Source organism: Uloborus diversus, chromosome 8 (genome assembly GCF_026930045.1).
Source record: "Uloborus diversus isolate 005 chromosome 8, Udiv.v.3.1, whole genome shotgun sequence".
Classification (NCBI taxonomy): Eukaryota; Metazoa; Arthropoda; class Arachnida; order Araneae; family Uloboridae; genus Uloborus; species Uloborus diversus.
In genome coordinates this window covers 27,906,627-27,927,795 of record NC_072738.1, presented here as the reverse complement: position 1 = coordinate 27,927,795, position 21,169 = coordinate 27,906,627, and the positions used below count along the sequence as shown (strand labels likewise).

Genomic DNA, 21,169 nt, shown 5'->3' with positions numbered 1-21,169 from the left:
AGCCTGCCTCCTGGGTGGTTACGTGTGCATAGCACGTAACACCCAGGATATGTGTGTGCGTGAAGTCGTATGTGTGTGTGTGTGTAGGATATGGATGCCTGCAACCAGGAGAAGCGGATAGCTCTGGACCGGAGGAGTCGCACCTGCAGAGGCCGGTGGGCGGTGGTGCTGCAGAGGCCTGTGGTCCAAGCTAAAAAAAAGGAACCAAACGCCAAGGACGGTCAAGTGAGGACAATAAGCAATCGTGATTGCTCAAAAAAAACTTGTTCAACATTAACTATACTATATGTGATTTAGAAGTAAGATTACAAAATCAAAAAGTTATCATGAAATTTTAAACGTTTAAACCAACTTTGATGAAAAAGATATAAAAGTTTCGTAATTACTACATATGCCTGTACATCTGAAAACATTGTCTTAAGAATGTTTCTGCAGAAGAACAAGCGTACTCTGTGTATCTGGAATCATTAAGAAAAGTGGAAAACCTCCCATACTTTGTTCTAGTACTAATTAATCGAAAATAATTACTCTTTTATTAACCTCTTTCGGAAGAAAGTTTTTCTTTGGAGTCTTAAATGGATCTCTCTCGGCAAGAATGGAATAAATGAATGAAGAATGGAGGAGTCCCTGTAGAGTTAAAAGCAATTAAGTTAAACTTATGCTGCTCAAAAATTGTTTGCTTCCCCGTTTAGTATTAAAAAGATATTAAAAGATTTGTTCGTTGATTCAGGATTGATGTTCGGACTATGTAGCAAAAGTATTCAATTTCTGTTAGGAAGAAATTGATGAGCGTGTGGTGGGGTAAAATGGGTCATGGAATAAAATAGGTCAGTTTGTAAGTACCGCAAGGTAAATGCAGTTTAAAATGGATTAATTATACAAAATTAGCAATAATATTCCTTAGTTTGTTTGCAACCAATTTTAATCTGGTGAAAACGTTTTTCTCATGAATTACGGTAACAAAAAGAAAATGGGTCAAAAATGAACCATGTACCGTTTCTAACGGGGCCTCCGTGGTTCTGGGGTAAAAGCTTCGTCTTTTATGCCGGAGGTCGTCAGTTCGATTCCTGTCGGTGGGAATCGGGGACCTGGGAACCTTCTGAAATCTTCCTGTTTAAAGCCAGTCGTGTCTCTGGAACTTAAGAGTAAACTTATATTAGTTTTTCATTTTCCTGCGTTTTCAGAAGAGCCCCAAAAGCAGTATTGTGAACATGGCCAAACTTTAGTCAGAATTTCACTCACCTGCATTTCTTGCAAAGCCACGTAGTAGACTAATTTGCGCCCTTTGGACGTTTACTTATTCTAAACCGACAGCTGTCGACCTGAAGGCGATACACTTTATAAATACGCTTATTTAATTTTTAAACTGGGAGCTATAAATATTTTTTACAGCAGTGAGAATTCTGAATTCGTGCGACCTGTAGCAATTCGGGAATAATTTTTACAATGACACTTAGTTCTTCCAGGAAGTGGATAAGAACCACTGAAATCCCGGAACTCAATAACGTTTCGGATTTTTTTTACAGTGCAGGGCACCGGCGGGAATCGAAGAGCCCTGGGTTAACACCTAGGGATTTCTTTTTATTTTGTAAAATTTTCCCGTGTGTGTCCAGAGGCAACACTCCACAACGTGTCCGGAGGCACTTTGTACACTTTTCTCTTAGTATGTGAAGCTGTATCAATTTTTAAAAAACTATAAAATACCCCTCCCTACTTTACTCGTAATATGTTCTTTTGTTCTTCTGTGATTCAAGAATCATAATATTACTCTTTTGAATTAATGCTGATCTTATATTAGAGTTACTAAGGAAACGTGACTCGCAAAAATATAGTGCTGCTCCGGTATGTTGAGCTACGACCTTGACAATGTTTATCTCTTCTTGAGGTGTTCAGCAAAGAAGGGACCATTTATTGGCGCGAATTTCAGTTGTAATCATTTTAAAAAACAACTGCAAAAGTGATCCAACTCCACTCAGTGTTCCCTTCTCTATTTTCCGAAAAAAATCTTTGTATAGTTCATAACTCGATATTTTAGAACCACACTACACTGTAAAAACAATTCAGAAACGTTCCTGGAAAATAATGGGCAGCTGATGTGCTCAATTTCTTCCAGTAACATATCTTACAAAAACCAGGAACGCTTTCCGCTAAAATTCAGTAGCTTTCCTGAAATTATCTCGGAAGCTTCCTGAAAAGTTCAGAAATTTTCCCGGTTGAAGCCAGTCGCGTCTCTGGATTTCTTGTTTAAACTTAAGCAAGAATAATATCATAGCTTAGCACCTTCCTGATTTATTAAGAAAGTTTCATACGCAGTATTAAAAACATGGCCTGAACAAAGCCAGAATTATTCGAAGCAACTATCCAGAATTTAACTCGCCTGTAGTTCTAGCAAAGCAACGTAGCTCATACCCATTCGCTCCTTTCGGGAGCTTAATCTGCATGGACGGGCCGTGCTCGAACTGAAGCCGATACACTTTATAAATACGCTCAGTTAATCTTTGAACTGGAAGCTAAAAATATTTTTCACGACAACAAAAAATCTGCATCCTTGCAACTTGTAGCAATTCAGGAAACTTTTTGACAATGATACTTGACTTTTCAGGAAGTGGATAAAACCCATTGAAATCCCGAAACAATACACGGAAATATCCAGTAATGTTTCGGAATTTTTTTACAGTGTATGCGCAGTTTAAACATCATAACGAAACTATACATTTTACTGTTTATTTATCATGAACTCTAAACAATGAAGCAAATTAAAAGGCTTTTTTCATTTAGATCTACATTTTAAAGTAGCGAGAAAAAGTTGTGAACCTTGGAATTAATACTTGGAAAACAATTTTTGAAGATCTACCTACTTACTTATCAAATTTTAAATTTTACCATGGTAAATGCCACCCAGCTCTTTTGAAGACATTCAGAGGCTAAATCTTAGCCTTTTTATCTACCTAATTTTCTTTTAGATCTACATTTTAAAGTAGCGAGAAAAAGTTGTGAACCTTGGAATTAATACTTGGAAAACAATTTTTGAAGATCTACCTACTTACTTATCAAATTTTAAATTTTACCATGGTAAATGCCACCCAGCTCTTTTGAAGACATTCAGAGGCTAAATCTTAGCCTTTTTATCTACCTAATTTTCACACTGCAATTTAGAAACGTTCCTGGGAAATAATGGGGAGCAAAAGAGCCCGATTTGTGGCAATAACATATCTTGCAAAAAACAGAACTGTATTTCGCAAAAACTCAGCACCCTACCTGAATGTATTCAGAAATCTTCCCAGTTAAAGGCGATCAAGTCTCTGGAACCCTCAGAGAAAACTTAGGTATTTTTAAAATAACAGCTTGACAGCCTCCTGATTTATCAAGAAAGCTCCAAAAGCAATATTGCAACCACGACGGCCAAAGCTGAGATATAATTTCTTGAAAGTAGTAAGCTTCTCACTAGCCTACAAGTCTTTCTTTCATTGGGAGCTTAGCCAACCTGGAAGAACCAAATACGCAGACACAGCGGTAAGATATCATAGGTCAGAACGAAGCTCTTTTGCCTGACGTGACGAATAATAAGAACAAGTTGCCAAGTTGGCACCACCGCAGCCGATACAGTACCTAAATACGCACAGTCAATCTTTAAACTGGTCGTTAATATTATGTTTCACAACAGCGAGAATTCTGCATTCGTGCAGTTTGTAGCAATTCAGGAAACATTTTGACAAAGATACTTTATTTTCACGGGAAGTTGATACAAACCTGTGAATTCCTGAAACGTTCAACGGAAATAATCAGTGACATCATGCATCTTTTTTTTTTTTTTTTTTTTTTGAGCAATCACGATTGCTTATTGTTCTCACTTGACCGTCCTCGATGATGTGGTTCCTTTTTCAGCTTGGACCAGGGGCCTTTGGAGCACTACCGCTCACCGGCGCGGCTCCTCTGGTCCTGAGCACTATCCCCAGAATCCACTTCTGATGGATGGTATCGTCCATGTCCTACACACGCATGCTCATACATGTTCACACTCACACACGCGCGCGCCTTTACACACATATGCACCTACGTACACACACTAAAGCCTACACACACACACTCAACTTTACACACATAACCAACCAGGAGGAGAGATATGCTTGGAGGGGGGCCGTTTCTAGAAACAATAACTCCAATGAGTAGGGTCTTGTCGCAACTCGTGATTGCGAAAAACATAACTTGAATTCAAAGTTTCAGAATTCAAATAAGAGTTAATTGGGGGAAGTGGGGGGTTACAGGGCTTTCTTCTTTTTACAGTTTAGTGCTAAAGTATTTAGTATGAGTATTCCTAAAAATAGACGGACTTTTCTGTAAAACTTGTTCAACAAGTTTTATCTGGAGCTTTTGAACGATTACTCGTATGTATTTTTACAGCAACCATTTACCGCGCCAAAAGGAAAAACCGTTTTCTCTATAAAGCTGTTAACTGAGGAACTTGAATCACTGGGTATTAAACGAGTTTTTGCGTAACTCAACAGAGATTCTTGATTTTTTCCCCCTGTATTTTTCAAAAGAAGGGAAATGAAAAAGTTGTCTATAAAACTACTATAAGATACTTCATTCTCTTAGTGTTTTATAGAGAACGTACGTATTTTACAGAGATTCTCCGTTCCTTTGCAGTATTTTTACAGAAAGTATTTATATTCTACTTTGCTACTACATATGAATTATAATTCTTATTTTACGCATTGCATTTTAATGAAATTCCAAAACTGTTTCTATATCAGGTTTCGAACTCATTCTTTAGAAATGTTCAATTTAATCCGAAGGACTCATTTTTAAAAACTTCAAACACGAACATATTTTTGTTACAACTCCTTACCATATAAACAGCAAAGCTCTACAATTAAATAAAATTTATCCTTTGCAGACAACGGCGGGAAAATTTCTCTACAGTCGTTTATTCTCTGGCAACAGTGGAGAGAATCCCTGTTGCTATGGTTACAAGTTGATCTCTCGCAGAAGGCAATCGTAAATATCTGATTCTCCCATGGTAACTCTGTTAATAAGATTTGCAAGAAATAAACCGAACAAGTGAAATTTTAATTCTAGAGAAATATTTTTTTTCGGAATTTAGAGTCTGACGCTATATTTAAACGATGCTATATAGAGATAAAAGCAAGTTAGTTGTCACTGCCTCAGGATATATTTCTTTGGTTGATATTTTATTTAATTAAGTGTTTATAACCGACTCACTTCGTACTTTCTTCTTTTTTGGGCTAGATATAAATAATTCTTGCTTGAACGTTCTCCTATTCAACTTTTAGTGCGGGTTTTTTGAGCAATGTAGATTTGCTTTTCATCCTCATTTGACCGTCTTTGATGTAGGGTAACGGCACTAGTATGACATACACTGTAAAAAAAATTCCGAAACGTTACTGGGTATTTCCGTGTTACGTTTCGGGATTTCAATGGTTTTCATCCGCTTTCTGGAAAGATCAAGTATAATTGTCGAAAAGTTTCCTGAATTGTTACAAGTTGCACGAATGCAGACCTTTCACTGTTGTGAAACATATTTCTAAATCCCAGTTTAAAAATGAACTGAGCAAATTTATATGGTGTATCGGCTTCCGTTTAATTACGGCCCGTCCATGCTAATAAAGCTCCCAAAGAGAGCGAATAAGTATGGACTACATTGATTTGCAAGAATTGCAGGTGAATGAAATTCTCGTTACTTACCAGCAGTTCTGGCTTAGCTTTGGCTGTGTTTGCAATAATGCTCTTAGAACTTCCTTGATAAATCAGGAAGATGCCAAGCTATTATATTACACCTTTCCGAGTTTACGCTAATTTTCCAAATACACGACTGGCTTTTAACTGCAAGATTTCTGAATTTTACAGGATTCCAGAATAATATCAGGAAGGTTACTGACTTTCAGCGGAAAACGATCCTGGTTTTTGCAAATTGTGTTACTGGCAGAAATTGGGCACATCAGCTTCCCATTATTTTCCAGGAAGGTTTCTGAATCGTTTTTACAGTGTATGTTTAAGACATGGTTCTGAGATTAAGTCAGTTTTCTGAGCCTTTTAATGTATTTCGAATTTTTAAACTGTTTTTCTCTCATACAACTACATCTCATCAAACGTTTGGCTGCTTCTTCATCCTCTGAATAAGTTAATTCTATTTTTATTTTCTCAATTGTGAAATAAGGTTCGATCCCCAGTAACAGACGCCAACAATTCTGATGGTTCCCAGTAACAGATATCGAAAGGAAAGAATGAGTAATGGACAGAATTTCCCTATTCTTTTCAAAATGAGCCAGAGTTTTTTTTATTTTTAGATCTAAAACCTCACTAAATTCAAATGATCATGAAACACCTGCAGACCTCATGGTAGCTGTTCATAACCCTCCACCACTGTCTTGTAAAAACCAACTGGCTCATAAAATTCACTCTGATAACACTAGCTGGTTGCACCGTCTTCATGAGTCGCAACCTTCCACCACTGCCTCGTAAAAACCAACTGGCTCATAAAATTCACTCTGATAACACTAGCTGGTTGCACCGTGTTCATGGGTCGCAACCTTCCACTACTGCCTTGTAAAAACCAACTGGCTCATAAAATTCACTCTGATAACACTAGCTGGTTGCACCGTGTTCATGGGTCGCAACCTTCCACCACTGCCTCGTAAAAACCAACTGGCTCATAAAATTCACTCTGATAACACTAGCTGGTTGCACCGTGTTCATGGGTCGCAACCTTCCACCACTGCCTCGTAAAAACCAACTGGCTCATAAAATTCACTCTGATAACACTAGCTGGTTGCACCGTGTTCATGGGTCGCAACCTTCCACCACTGCCTCGTAAAAACCAACTGGCTCATAAAATTCACTCTGATAACACTAGCTGGTTGCACCGTGTTCATGGGTCGCAACCTTCCACCACTGCCTCGTAAAAACCAACTGGCTCATAAAATTCACTCTGATAACACTAGCTGGTTGCACCGTGTTCATGGGTCGCAACCTTCCACCACTGCCTCGTAAAAACCAACTGGCTCATAAAATTCACTCTGATAACACTAGCTGGTTGCACCGTGTTCATGGGTCGCAGCAACATCAGTTTTACCCGCCTAAAATTCTTTTCTTTTTAAATCCAAAATTATGACTGTCTGTTACTGGAACCTTGTCTGTTAATGGTGCCGTTGCCCTACCTTTGATTTTTCAGATTATCATGACGACGAAAAAAAGACTAGCTAGTTGATTTTAATAATTATTTAGAAAGTTTAATTTTCGTCGTCATGGTAATCTAAAACCAAGCTAGATTCCTCAACTCATAATACAATTCCAGATTAATATCTAAAAATTTCGGAAAGTTATCAGCGACATTATGAGCCGAATTTTAATAATTCTTGAATAGGCGACAAATCATGTGGGTCGTTCGCAAATTTGTCACACTTGCTTGCAATCGTTCAGTGTGATTCATTATAAAAACAGGTTTACAAACGCTCCTCTACGATTCGCAACTCCAGAGTTCGAATACGCTACCTTGCGGTGATTAACAATACTAAAGAAAAGGGTAAAACATTCCATTCCACGTGTTTTTTTTTTTGGGGGGGGGGGAGAAATTACAAGCTTCAGACAGTTCGTGATGAAATATAATTTCAGAAGAATAGAAAGAAAGCTTCTCGCAAACACGATGAAAAATTACTGTCATTCACTAAGCGTCAAAGCAAGTTATAAGTTACGGCATTAGTTTGTTTTACCTTTTTCATCCGCCATTAGACAGTAACTGCAGCGCCCGCTATAGTTAATTGCAGTTGTAAATACGCCGCTTATCCAAGAGTTAGTAAAATTCAGCTTATTAGACCGCTGATACCTTTCTGAATTTTTAAGATATTCAACTATAATTTTATCATGAGCTGATGAATCTAGTTGGGTTTCATGACAGTTATAAATTGCTGTCTTTCGGGGATGGGCAATGAAAAATTAATTGCTTTAATTGTCAATATTTTATCAAATTTTCAACATTTTATTTTCAATTTTTAGCATATTAAACTTGTCTTGTACGCTGCCAAGTTCACTGAAAATTTGATAAGCTTTGATGAAAAACTTTGCGTGTCATGAGCCAAAAACCTTCAAATGAAAATCGCAGTTTCGAGAGAAATGCTTATACTTTCTCGAATATCAGTGAGACTTTTTAAAAAATACGTAAAATGATTGTAAATAGTGGGCTTACACTGTAATAACGATTCAGAAACGTTCCTGGAAAATAATGGGCAGCTGATGTGCCCAATTTCTGCCAGTAACATATCTTGCAAAAAACAGGAGTGTTTTTCACTAAAATTCAGTAACCTTCCTGAAATTATCCTCCTAAAAATTTCAGAAATCTTCCCGTTTAAAGCCAGTCGTGTCTCTGGAACTTTAGAGTAAACTTAAATAGGTATAATAGAATAGCTTGGCACCTTCCTGATACATCGAGAGAGTTCCAAAAGCCTAATTGCCAAAGCTCAGACTGAATGCTTAAGAGCTTAATCAGTCAGGAAAAGTTGTTCCCTAACAGCAGCCGATATACTTTATAAGTACGCTCAGTTAATCTTTAAACTGGGAGCGAAAAATATTTTTTATAACAATGAAAAGTCTGCATTTGCACAACTTGTAGCAATTCAGGGAACATTTTGACAATGATACTGGATTTTTTCAGGAAGTGGATAAAAACCATTGAAATCCCGAAACGGAAATAATCAGTTCCGTTTCGGAATTTTTTTACAGTGTACTAATTTCTGAAGTTTGCAGCTTATTCTCAGCTATTTACAATGAATGATGATCAAAAAAACCTTTTTGTTTTCCTTCATTTGTTACAGATCCCCGAAACGCAAGGTGATGTCTCATTTTGTTGGAAATGATAGCCTGAAGCATACCTTTTCTCTGACAAAAATTACAAAGCAATTGGCATTTTGTTTCTTGAGAAACCCTTCAAAATGTGAATTTTTGAAAGTGTCCTAATATTTTGGGCTATAAGTGTGTAGATGATTTTTACATCTTTTTTAAAGAAATTTTTCCAAGGAAATAATCATTGAGAGATCAATTTTAGTTTCAGTTTTTTAATTCATCATGATAAAGTTAATAAAATTTCCCAACTACAGTAGAATGAACAGAAATTCTTATTAACTTAATCTTGAGCAAGGCAAAGAAAACCTTAATGGGGTCATTTCCAATATTTTAAAAGCATTTTTTTTTTCTGAAAGAACATGCTTAAAAACATAGGATGTAACCATTTTTTAAATTTATTTCTTTAAGTTTAATATTTAAAAAAAATACTTAAATTGGTGCTTTTCATCGTTTAACGCTTCTGCGGATGACATCACAAATGATGAAATGCGGTTCAGTGTTGCCATTCACGATCCACAATATTTAACTCGCATCTTTACTTACGTGTATTGGCAACGATATGGTTGATAGCAAGCGTGGAGCGCAATTGTTATTCGCTTCTTGATTATCATAACGTGGAAATGCGGTAGAAAGATGCGCCACATTGCATCATTTGTGACGTCATAAAAACCACGCCTTGTTTGAAGAATCGGACATTTCAAAAAATTAATTAAAAAATAACTGTTGGGAAAATGAAAGTATTTTCTGAGCCCATGTTATGTTTTTGCTTATTCTATCAATTTCAGTGACAACAGGAAACAACCCCATTGCTGCCCTTGTCTATACTGCTATCAAACAACAATGGTTTAGCGGAACGAACTTTTTCGCGACGTGATGTAAAAATCTTGATTTTTCAGGTCCCTCTTTCATATGTCAAGAGGAACTATCATGATACGCTTGCTCATTAAACTTAAAAAATAACTGACGCTAAAATTTATGTTAATATATTAATAGACGATTGAAAATAAAAACTGGTAGTAAATCAAATAACTTATGGTGGTAGTAATATGCTAAAGTTGGCTCAGGACGAAAGGACGACTACTGCTCCTGTTTCAATGGCAGTGATCTACTATGACGTACGCGCGTATTAAGTATAAGTATTCACAATAAAATAAAAGTTAATTACTTAAATCATACATTACGCTATATGCTAAGAGGTGGAGTGAGATGGAGAAAAAATACTTAATTTGTAGTAATTCATATTTTGTTTGGGAATCCATTTTCTAGTATCTTCTAGAATTATTTTCTCGCCTTTAGTTCCGGCACTAAAGTGAAAGCTTTTGCTTTATTTGATATTTTTTGAGGATTTTTTGAATCGGAAATTTTTTGAATCGGAATTTTTTTCTTTCCTTAAGTATCCGCACATATTCAACTGTCCTCGAAACAGCTCTTTCCATTGCACTTACAATTTCAACCTTTCTTTTGCCAAAAATATTACACATATTCTATCTCATCCAGTTACACGCAATAATATCCATAAAATAATGTTCCTTCTCATATCTCAAGCAGAAGACTTTAAATATCCAGCCTGAAAACTTTCAAAATTGCAGTTTACATTGTATTTACCAGCCATCCCAGTCTTATTTAACTTCTTCACTTGTAAACTTTGTTCATTTTATTGTTTTATGATTTCATATTGGTTTCTGTGTATATCAAAATTGTTCCAACGAGTCTTGCTCGTGTGTGAACTTTTCTGTTCCTTCCAATCACCACATCCGGTAAAGCCCTCACCAGGGTTGATACGGTGATGATTGGCGGGGTTTAAATAAATAACCTCACCAGGGTTGGTACGGTGATGATTGGTGGGGTTTAAATAAATAACCTCACCAGGGTTGGTACGGTGATGATTGGTGGGGTTTAAATAAATAACCTCACCAGGGTTGGTACGGTGATGATTGGTGGGGTTTAAATAAATAACCTCACCAGGGTTGGTACGGTGATGATTGGTGGGGTTTAAATAAATAACCTCACCAGGGTTGGTACGGTGATGATTGGTGGGGTTTAAATAAATAACCCCACCAGGGTTGGTAAGGTGATGATTGGTGGGGTTTAAATAAACAACCCCACCAGGGTTGGTACGGTGATGATTGGTGGGGTTTAAATAAATAACCTCACCAGGGTTGGTACGGTGATGATTGGTGGGGTTTAAATAAATAACCTCACCAGGGTTGGTACGGTGATGATTGGTGAGGTTTAACTAAATAACCTCACCAGGGTTGGTACGGTGATGATTGGTGGGATTTAAATAAATAACCTCACCAGGGTTGGTACGGTGATGATTGGTGGGGTTTAAATAAATAAATAAATAAGTATCTGCACAAAAGTAGAAGTTATCTACTTAATTCATATTTTCTTTAAGCGCTCTCCTTCTAAAAATTTTTACTTTGGAATTGCTTTCTCACTTCAGGTATCTACACAAAGTAAAATACGCTATAATTACTATTTTCTTCAGCAATCCACCTTCTGAAATTTGTCTGTTCCAGCAGGTGGAAAGTTTCAGCAGGTGAATGTATGGAAATATAACCTATTACAATACTCACTGTGATTTTCTCTTATCCTTTCCTTGACTGTGATTACGTTTTTTTTTGAAGGGGGTCCGGGACACAAAAATCGTCAAATTTTGCAATTTTTTTTTTATAATTTGAAAAATTACTCCGTTTTTTTTCTGCTTAAGAGGACGTTTGAATCTTGTTTCTATCTTAAATAGAACGAAAGATATAATTATTTTTGTTGCATGCACCTAACTAATGTGCACTTAATTTTAAAACTTTAAACACGTTTTTCTCCATGATGCAATTTTTCCCGATTTCTTGCATTCAAACTCTTATAAGTCAGGAACCAATAAAGATAAAGTGATGAAACTTGGAGCATATCTTTTTCAAACAGTTTACCTTAAATTTTATTCGGCGAATTTGAAAAAAAAAAACGGTTACTGCAAAAATTATGATTTTTTTTTTTTTTTAAATATCTTCGAATTTTTCAAAATTTTTCTTCAAATATTTTTTATTTTTTATTGACTCAATATTTCTAAAATCGTCGAATAAAAATTTAAACTTAGATATTTGTGCGTAATTTATTTAAAAAAATTGAAAATTGATCAGGAATATTTTGAGTTATAGCAATTTAAAGCAACCCCATTAAAAAAAAACTAATTAAATTTAAATATTTTTTTTTCATATTTATGTTGTGATTTTTCTTATTAAATAAATGATGAATCAGTGCAAAAAATTTCAAAACTCTAAAGTACATAATAATAAACTTTTCAAAATGTGTCCAGGACCCCCTTAAATCGTTTACCCCCTAGCAAGAAAATTTTATTGATTCTTCACGTAAACCAAAAGCAAATACATATTTTGAAATACCTTCCAGTAAACTAATACCCAAAATGGTTTCCAAAGTCGAACTCTGGGAGCAATTCCATTGTCAGAAAAAGAGAAAATAAGTATCCATCATCACTTTTCCTAATTTAAAACCTGTCGAACGCCTCAAAAAAAAATTCACATCTCTTTCATGACCTTATGTATTTTTTTCTCCTCTAAAAGTAATTCCGCTATCTCTCTCGGCCGGAGATAGGAAAGTATAAAGGAAAACATCGTAACCTAGAAGTTCATACATAACAAAACCGCTTCGTGGTTGAAAGTAAATTTGTTTTTCCAGGAGTCATGCCTGGCGCGGAAAGTTGCCCCGTGAAATAATTCTGAACTGAAGTGAAGTCAAACTGATATCGATTTGAAAAGACGGGAAAAGAAACGTAGATTAAATGACGTTGTAAGAGGAAGTAGTATGACTGATAGAGAACTATGTGTATTGAGTTGGTAGTCATAAACAATCCATTAGTTATGGTATATGTGTGGTTTAGGAGTAAACTATATAGGAAAAATGTATTGCATAAATCAGTTGCGTCACTACGGAGGGCGGAGGGAGGGCGGTCCGTCCCGGGTGTCACCCGTCTGGGGGGTTATACATTAAGTGTAATTGCAAGTTTTTGAGAAATATGCACTTAAATGCATTTTTAAGACTACACATTTGAAAATTTTCTAGGGGTTAACATCCGTAACACCCATTGTTATTTCTTTTTTTGTACATTAACCCTCTTAAAATTTCGTTACAACACAAATGTAGTTGTCTCTGAGAATTGCATGAATATCATGTTTTTATGTTTCCATATTTTTTTTTCTTCTTTTACGCTTTTAGATTGGGGGGGGGGGGGTGACACCACAAATTACCGCCCCGGGTGTCACCCATGCTAGATAAGCCACTGCGATAAATATACACTGTTTACTATTTTCCTGAAATTTTACGGTGCAAAATATTGACATATACACCGCAAAAAAAATTCCGAAACTAGTGAAAACGTGGAACGTTTCGGGATTTCACAGGTTTTCCCCTATACCCCCGAAAAATCAATTACTTTGCAAAAAAAATTCCTGAAGCGCTACAAGTTGCGCGAAAGCAGACTTTCCACTGTTACGAAAAATACTTTTAATAGGGAAGTTTTCGATTTTTCAATTTTATTTTTATATGATAGAGTAACATGTATGAACATCATAGGTGAAAAAATTTTTGCGATACGATAAGTAGTTTTTTTTAAAATTAATTTTTAAAGTTCAAGCGCCTGTGACGTCAGATGGCATAGGAAGTGACGTCCGATAGGAGAGAAACGCTAGCGAACCGGTTCCCATGTCATGGGAGAAATCGAAGAACGTGCATTCGACTTCGAAGATGAAACGTAAAAGGCTTATCTCCTCGCGTTTCTGGAACATTAAACCTCTCATCCTCTCGGAAATATTCGAATTTCACCATTGATATTATTTGAGGAAGATTATTTAGATTGTGCTTTAACGAATCCGGTCTCCATAGTGTGTTCAAAAGGATTATTGAATTTCTAAAAAATAAAAATATCAGCGCGCTCAAAATGTCCCTAGCGAAAACAAGGGATCTTCGGCGGAAGGCTGCCCATTCGCGCCCTGTGACGTAGGCTCGTGACGTTTCAGAAGAGCGCACTTTTGCGCGTGGATTTTTAAAAATTCATTAAAAATCAACCACGGTGTTTTAAAATTCGGCGATGGTGAATTTTTTAGTTTTGAGGGTCAATTAACAATATGCAATAGCCAAAATATGAACATTTAATAGGTTGCAACTTCCCTATTACCAGTTTAACGATTAAATAGGCGTGTTTATTAAATGTATTGGCTTACGTTCGATTCGGACCGTTCAGGTTGCCTAATGTTATTAAGTTCTTAGTGAGAGCGAAAAATATTTGTGCTACCAGTTTAAAGACTGAGCGTGTTTATTAAGTGTATCGGCTTTACCTCGATTACTGGACTGTCTAATGTCCCAGTAAGAACGAATTTGTCAATGGATAGCTGCAGCTTTGCAAGTCAGGAATTGCAGGCAAGGGATATACTTGGCGTTTGCTTGCAATCCATGCATATATTTGGCCGTTGTTGCTCTAATGCTTCTGGAACTTTCCTGATAAATCCGAAAGATTCTAATCAATTACATTAAACCTACTTAATTATTCTAGAAAGTTCCCGAGACATAGCTGGATTTAACAGGATATATTTCCCAATTCTTCAGAAAGTTTTAAGGTTAATTTCAGAAAGGTTACTGGTTTTTCTAAGATACGTTACTGGCAGAAATTCAACATATCAGCTGCATATTATTTTCCAGCAACGTTTTTGAATCGTTTTTACAGTATATATTAACTTTACTGGAGCATAAAAATCTAAAACTTTGCGTCATAAAAATGTTCAATGCTTGAATCTTTCTTAATGCGGCAGATATCAAGTCTAAAGTCAGTTTCAATCACTGTAACATCTCACAATCAATGGGAGCAAATGGGGCATACGAAGAAAGTGATAGTTGGTCGTCAGAACCCTCGTACTAACAAATCGTTATTAAAGAAACGGTAAATGAGTGCCGGGTATTGAGGGGTGCCCCATTTTGTTGAAATATTCTGTCGTTGCATGAGCTCTTGTCGTGTAAAAAGCAGAGGACTGACTACGAATCACTAAATAATTATTTTTCTTCTAATGGGGCTGCGTTTTTTAAGGCTATTTTTGACTTTTAGCAGATCTAGTGTGATCCGCTGATACGGCATCCAGTCTTTCATATACCACCATTACGGCGCGGATGTCAATGGCACGGATAATTTGAACGCCCAGTTTCTACCAAATGGAGGCACCTGCGTTCTCTGATGCGAAATTGCACTAGGAATTTAATTTTGCCGAGGGAATTTTAAACCAAACGAATGCCCAAGGGTTATTTTACATAATACATAATCGTACGACATGGGCTCTGGTGATTTTTTGCACCTCGAAAATCCACCGACTGACCAGTCGAGGTCAGAACCTGGGTCCATAGGCGTAGAAGGCAAGCGCCAAACCATCACGCCACGAGCCGGCTAATCACTAAAGAATAAGAGAGAACATATTTTTAAAGTATATTTATACACGTGTAAAGTGAACAATATTAAGTCCCGAACACAAAATTATGTTTTGATCTCTTTTGAACACTGACGCTTGTACCCATTTCAGAACACTTCGAAGCATTTTTTGGAACATATTTCAAACCTGTCCTGAGAACATTTTTTTACCCTTTTTGAGAACCCGATTGAGAACATTTTTAAAACATCGTCCCTTCTTTTATAACACTTTTTCGCGCACTTTTTTTATGACAAGTACCTTCTTTGATTCAACCAGTAGTTTTAATTGTTAACTTTACAGTGCTCTCAATGGGCAGCTGTCAACTACAGCCTTGGATTAGACGGTAGTTCTTTTCAACAGTATTTACAATACTAACCGACAGCGACTCATTGCAATACAATTTCAAGCTGTGTTAAATGTGTTATATTGAGTAGAGCCCCTTGAAAAAGACAGGCTGATGACTTATCCGACATTTTGGATCCAACCTCGTTTCTACTATTTATAAATACGTTATAATTTTTGCTGGATGCTACATCGTAAAATAATTGATGATACGTAAAGTGAAATGTCACTTAAGGTGCATTTAGAACGATAATTTCGTTCACAAATTCAACAAAAATGTATCGGGAAATGTTTACTGTAATAAACCACATTTTCACACCTTATTTGATTTATAATTAAATCGTCTTCATCAACAGAATAAAATAATCAAACATCAATCAGGAAACATATCTAAAGCTTGGACACCAGTTTTCTGCAACTAGGCTTTTGTACAAGTACTATTTTTTTCGCCCGACAGTTTTGGAACCAAAATGTCGAATAAGTCAGCTCCCATTATATAAGGAGCCTTAATATTGAGAGATTCTATTGACTGCTAATTAAAGAAAGTTGTTAAAACTACATTTGTACGAAATAAAACAATGATTTCTCAAATGTGTTTTAAAGTTAAAACTCAACAAATATTCTCAGGTTGACACAATCGGAACAGATTCGAAGCACATTTTAAACCATTTTTTTTTTTTTTTTTTAAACAGAGCACATTCGGAACACAATTTAAAGCAAACTCAGCTGTTTTGAGTAAGTTGTTCCAAACGTATTTCCAATGTGTCCTGGGAATTTGAAGTGGCACCAGGAAGTGAGTTTAAAGATTCCTGTTGGTGATAATTTGTATTACTGGATTGTCATTTATGGCTTACAAAATGAAAAATTTCTTATAAAAAATTTTAGGGCTTTGCATTTCTGAATAGAGCTGGGTTTCCAAAAGTAGGTGCCTAGACACTTTGGGCTGCCGCAGGAAAAGGCGAGGCTTGCCGCGAAGTAACCACGATATCGGTATTGTAATATATTAGTTACAAACTAATGTGCTAAGGTGTTGGATGAAAATTCTAATGGGGTTGTATCCTTCAGTCAAAAGTGTTACTTTTAGTCACTGAAGTAGATAGAATGAGGGAAAAAAATAACATGGACCTAGAAAATATTTTCATTTTCCCAACATTTAGCGTTTAGTTATTTTTTTAAAACGTCTGAATTTTGAAACAAGGCGTGGTCTTTATGACGTATCTAATGATGTACTTTGACACGTTTTCCACTGGTACGCTGAATTTTTACGCATGCTGTCTACCGCATTTCCAGGTTATGATAATTCAAAAGCGAATTTAATATTGCGCTCTACGCTTTCTATCAACCATATCGTTGCCACTACATCTTGCTAAAGAAGCGAATTAAATATTGAGCTCTGCGCTAATGGCATCGGTGAATGGCAATTCATCACTTGTGATGTCATGTGCAGAAGCATTAGAAAAGAAATTGAATTTGCGCATGGATTGAAATATTTTTTTAAAAAATACTTAACTTTGCAAAATTATTTAAAAAAATTTCAAATCCTATGTTTGTCCTGAATTAAAAAAGTTTGGGAAACCCTGGAAGAGAGTGTAAAATCCTGAGTAAAATGTTTCTTAATTCTCGATTTAAAAAAGAATGGGCATAAGGCCCTTTACCTCAGATATACCGATATTAGTTTGAAATTAAAACTTGAACTCGTTTCTAACAAATTAAAAGTTTTTACTATCACTAATTGCAGCGGCGCACAATGGTTCAAGGGCGGAAAAAATAGCCATTTTTTAAATTTTAAGATAAAAAACATTTCATGCCGTAATTACTTAGCCCTTGAGTTATAGTAACTTACTCCAAAAGAGTTTTTTGAAAAAAAAATTCGTTTTTACAAAAAAAAGCAGAGATTGTTGAACAATTGCGTTTTTACTTTTTTCGGACGTGCGACGTATACTTCAGTTTTAATTCATTCGTTCAATAAGGAGGACTAAAATTTAATAAAAGTCATTTCTGATTGGTTTTTCACACTTATAGGATGCATATTACATCGTAGTTAAAAATTAAAAATTCATCAAAATTAAAAACTTCTTGAAATAAAAAAACATTATTTTTTAAAAAATATAATGAAAAGTATTGTGGAATATACTTTTATCGGCGGCTTCCGGTGGGCTAAAATTTACATACATCAATAGTTTAATCCTTCCTGTAAATAAACAACAACATTTTAGCTGCGACCACCTGCGACTGCAGTCGTGGCAGATGTTTTTGTTCGATCTACGCTATTTACGAATACCAATATAGTAAGTTAGAAAATAACCCGAAACGGTATGACGGGGGTAAACTGCTTTTTTATCAAAGAAATTGGTCATCAAATTTACATGCTCCAGACTAATGTATGTCACAGTTTCACTACTTTGCAGGAGAGTCTAAAAACGTTTGTTTACTGTTTCTGAAAGTTGGGGCTTTTGAAATATTCATCTATAAATATAGAGGATTTTTTAAAACAGATTTACGTGTTGTTATGGCTTAATGCGGCGCATTATTCTACATGCAATGAAGTAATAACCTGAAAATAACAATTTTCGGAACTGTTTGGCTTTAAAGAAGATACATATGAGAAAGAAATTTTTAAAACTCATACAGAAATCTATATAAAAAGTTAAATAACCATTCTGTTCATAAAACAATGGAATTAGAAAATCATTAAACGTTTGAAATTTCTGATTTCTTTTTCGAAATCATTCTAGTATAAAGCTGTTCTCAGTTTGTCAACATTGCCAGAAAATATTGTTCGAGGGTATCAATTGCAATAAATAAGCCTTGCATGTGGTATACGACTGATTTAATTTATATTTATCACTAAAAACACAGAAATGAATTTGAACTACAGAGAAACCCCGATTTCACGTTCTCAAAGGCCTAAATCAAACATAAAATACATAAAATGTGGAAAAACGTGAATTCAAATCCAAAAACATAAAACATGGGAAAACGTTAAATACAGGAAATGTATAAAAAGCAAAAAACAGATAAGGAAACAAAAATAGTAATAAAGGTTGCTACGATGACACTTATAAAATGTAAAAATAAGATATTTTACGAAAAGAACATTTTTGTACACACCAGTTTAGATCATTCTAACACATTAAGTAACGAATCCGAGTGTTTTGGTTGAAAAAAGTCAGTAATTATGAGTCATTAAATCCAAAGTAAATACAGCATCTTCCAGGATTGGAACATTTTGCAAAGTTTTTTCCTGGTCTTAATGATAAAGAAAATAGTCTTTCACTATTAATAAGCTCTTAAATGCAGTATTGAAAGAAGAGACAAGTTGTGTTTCCTCTTCTTCTTGTTCATCTTCAGTCCATAAAGTCAGATACGGACGGAGCCAAAGCGTTTCTGTTTTCTTGGATTAACTTTCAACAGAGTGGATTATGTTTAAAAATGCACAGAGGGAATTTTCTTGATTTTAAAACTTTTTTTCTCTTTTTTTTAACTACCGAGGGAAAACGTAAAATGCGGGAAATTCATAAATAACAAACTTTCCATCCGTGTTAAATTAATATTATTAGTGTACGGAAAAACTGGGACCTGATGATAAAAAACGTAAAGTGTGGGGAAAACGTAGATTCGAGGGACGTAAAATCGGGTTTCTCAGTGTATACGATCAGCAAGCAAGAAGATAAATATTACCATGCAACAATTTTAACAATTTTCCAAAGCATTTTTTGAGAATATTCAAAGTTATTGAATTTTTTTCCGCTTTTTTGTCGTTTTGAACCACTGTGCGGCGTATTTCTCAAAAGTTATGCTTTTACGTGAATTTCAGCTATTTATTCTCGCTTCAGCATAAAGTTCTGCCGAAAGTGTTTTCTTTCCGAAACTCACTTCTTTTTCGCATTGAAGTTATTCTTGTTACCCCAAAATAAATCAATGAAATTTGATTTTGACTATCGGATTCTTAAAAGATTTATGCTTTTTTTTTTTGTCACTCCTGTATCACGTTTCGCAGGATGTCTTTGGTTTTATACACTGCACTATCGATTCAGAAACGTTCCTGGAAAATAAGAGCAGCGGATGTGCCCAATTTTTCCATTAACATATCTTGCAAAAACCGAAGAACTTTTCCACTAATTTAGTAAGCCGCCTGAGATTATCATGACAGATTCCTGGAAAATTCAGAAATCTTCCCGTTTGTAGCATGTCGTGTCTCTGGAACTGTAAAATAAACTTGGGGAGATTTATATAATAATTTGCACCATCTTGATTTATCCAGAGAGTCTCAAAAGCAGTTTTGCATACATAGCCAAAATTGAGATAGAATTGTCAATAAGTACGTAGAAATTTACTCGCCTGCACCTCTTGCTAAACCACATAGCCATTAGACTTATGTGCTTACTGATGAGGACTTAATCTGGACAAGCGGTAACCAACTCGAAGCTTCTACACTTTATAAACACGCTCAGTTAATCTTTAAACTGAGAGTTAAAAATATTTCACAACAATGAGGATTCTGCATTCGTGTTTACTTGTAGCAATTCCGGAATATTCTAGACAATAATACTTGATTTTTTTTTTGGGGGAAGTGGATAAAAACCATTAAAACCCCGAAACGTTACACTGAAATACTCAGTAACTTTTCGGATTTTTTTTTGCAGTGTAAGCTCATATAGTTTTTTAGTTCATCGATTCTTTGAACTCCAAAATAAGTCACTGGATTTTCGTATTGTCTGTGATTTCTTTTGTCGCCTCAGTCCAACGTTTTGCTGGATGTCTTTTGTTTTATAAGCTCACGCGTGTTTGCATTGAATCAGTTCCTGCAATCCCCATTTAAGGCAATGAAACTTTCTATTGTTTTATTGGCTTAACATTGATCTTTTGCTTTAAATGTTGTTTTTAATTCTGCCTATAGTTATGCTGTAAGAAATTGAAGCACATTCAATTTTCTTATTTTATCGTGCAAATTTCATCTTAAAGTTATTCCCTCATTTTTCAGAAGCAAGTAAAAAAAAAGTGTGAAGAAAATAATACAGAAAAAGAACTGGAACATCAATAAAAAATATCAGTTCTCGTGCAAGTCACATTATGCCTAGAGTATGAGTTACTGTAGTTTGTTTTGCACAAGTGTAAAAATATCAGTTCTTTTTTTTTTTCTGATAAGAAATATGCTCACTAACCGTTAGTTCATTTGAGAGTGTTTTTTAACGTGCAAAATATGAAGAAATTTATTGAATCTAAATATAGTACAAAATTAACATCATGTTCAAAGTAGTGGGACACTTGTGTTTCATTTAATATTCATAAGTTTTTTGTGTTCAACTCAGTATAGCTAGTAGGGGAGACAGGGGTTAGTTGTTACAATTTTTTTCAATATTTTTTTACGCTAAACTATTTAAATTATTTACACGCGTGAAACTTTAAAATGCATCTAGATTGTTTAACATTCATAACATATTTTTTAACAAGAAGTTCCGTCTAGAACTAGACGAGCCTACTTTCCCGTATACCCATACTAC

At 35.3% G+C, this 21,169-nt stretch overlaps 1 protein-coding gene across 1 annotated transcript in view; it reads left to right on the top strand.

The window, feature by feature from the left end:
- LOC129227988 (acetylcholine receptor subunit alpha-like 1) overlaps window positions 1-21,169 on the top strand; it is a 294,305-nt gene that overhangs the window by 190,238 nt on the left and 82,898 nt on the right. The window lies entirely within an intron of this gene.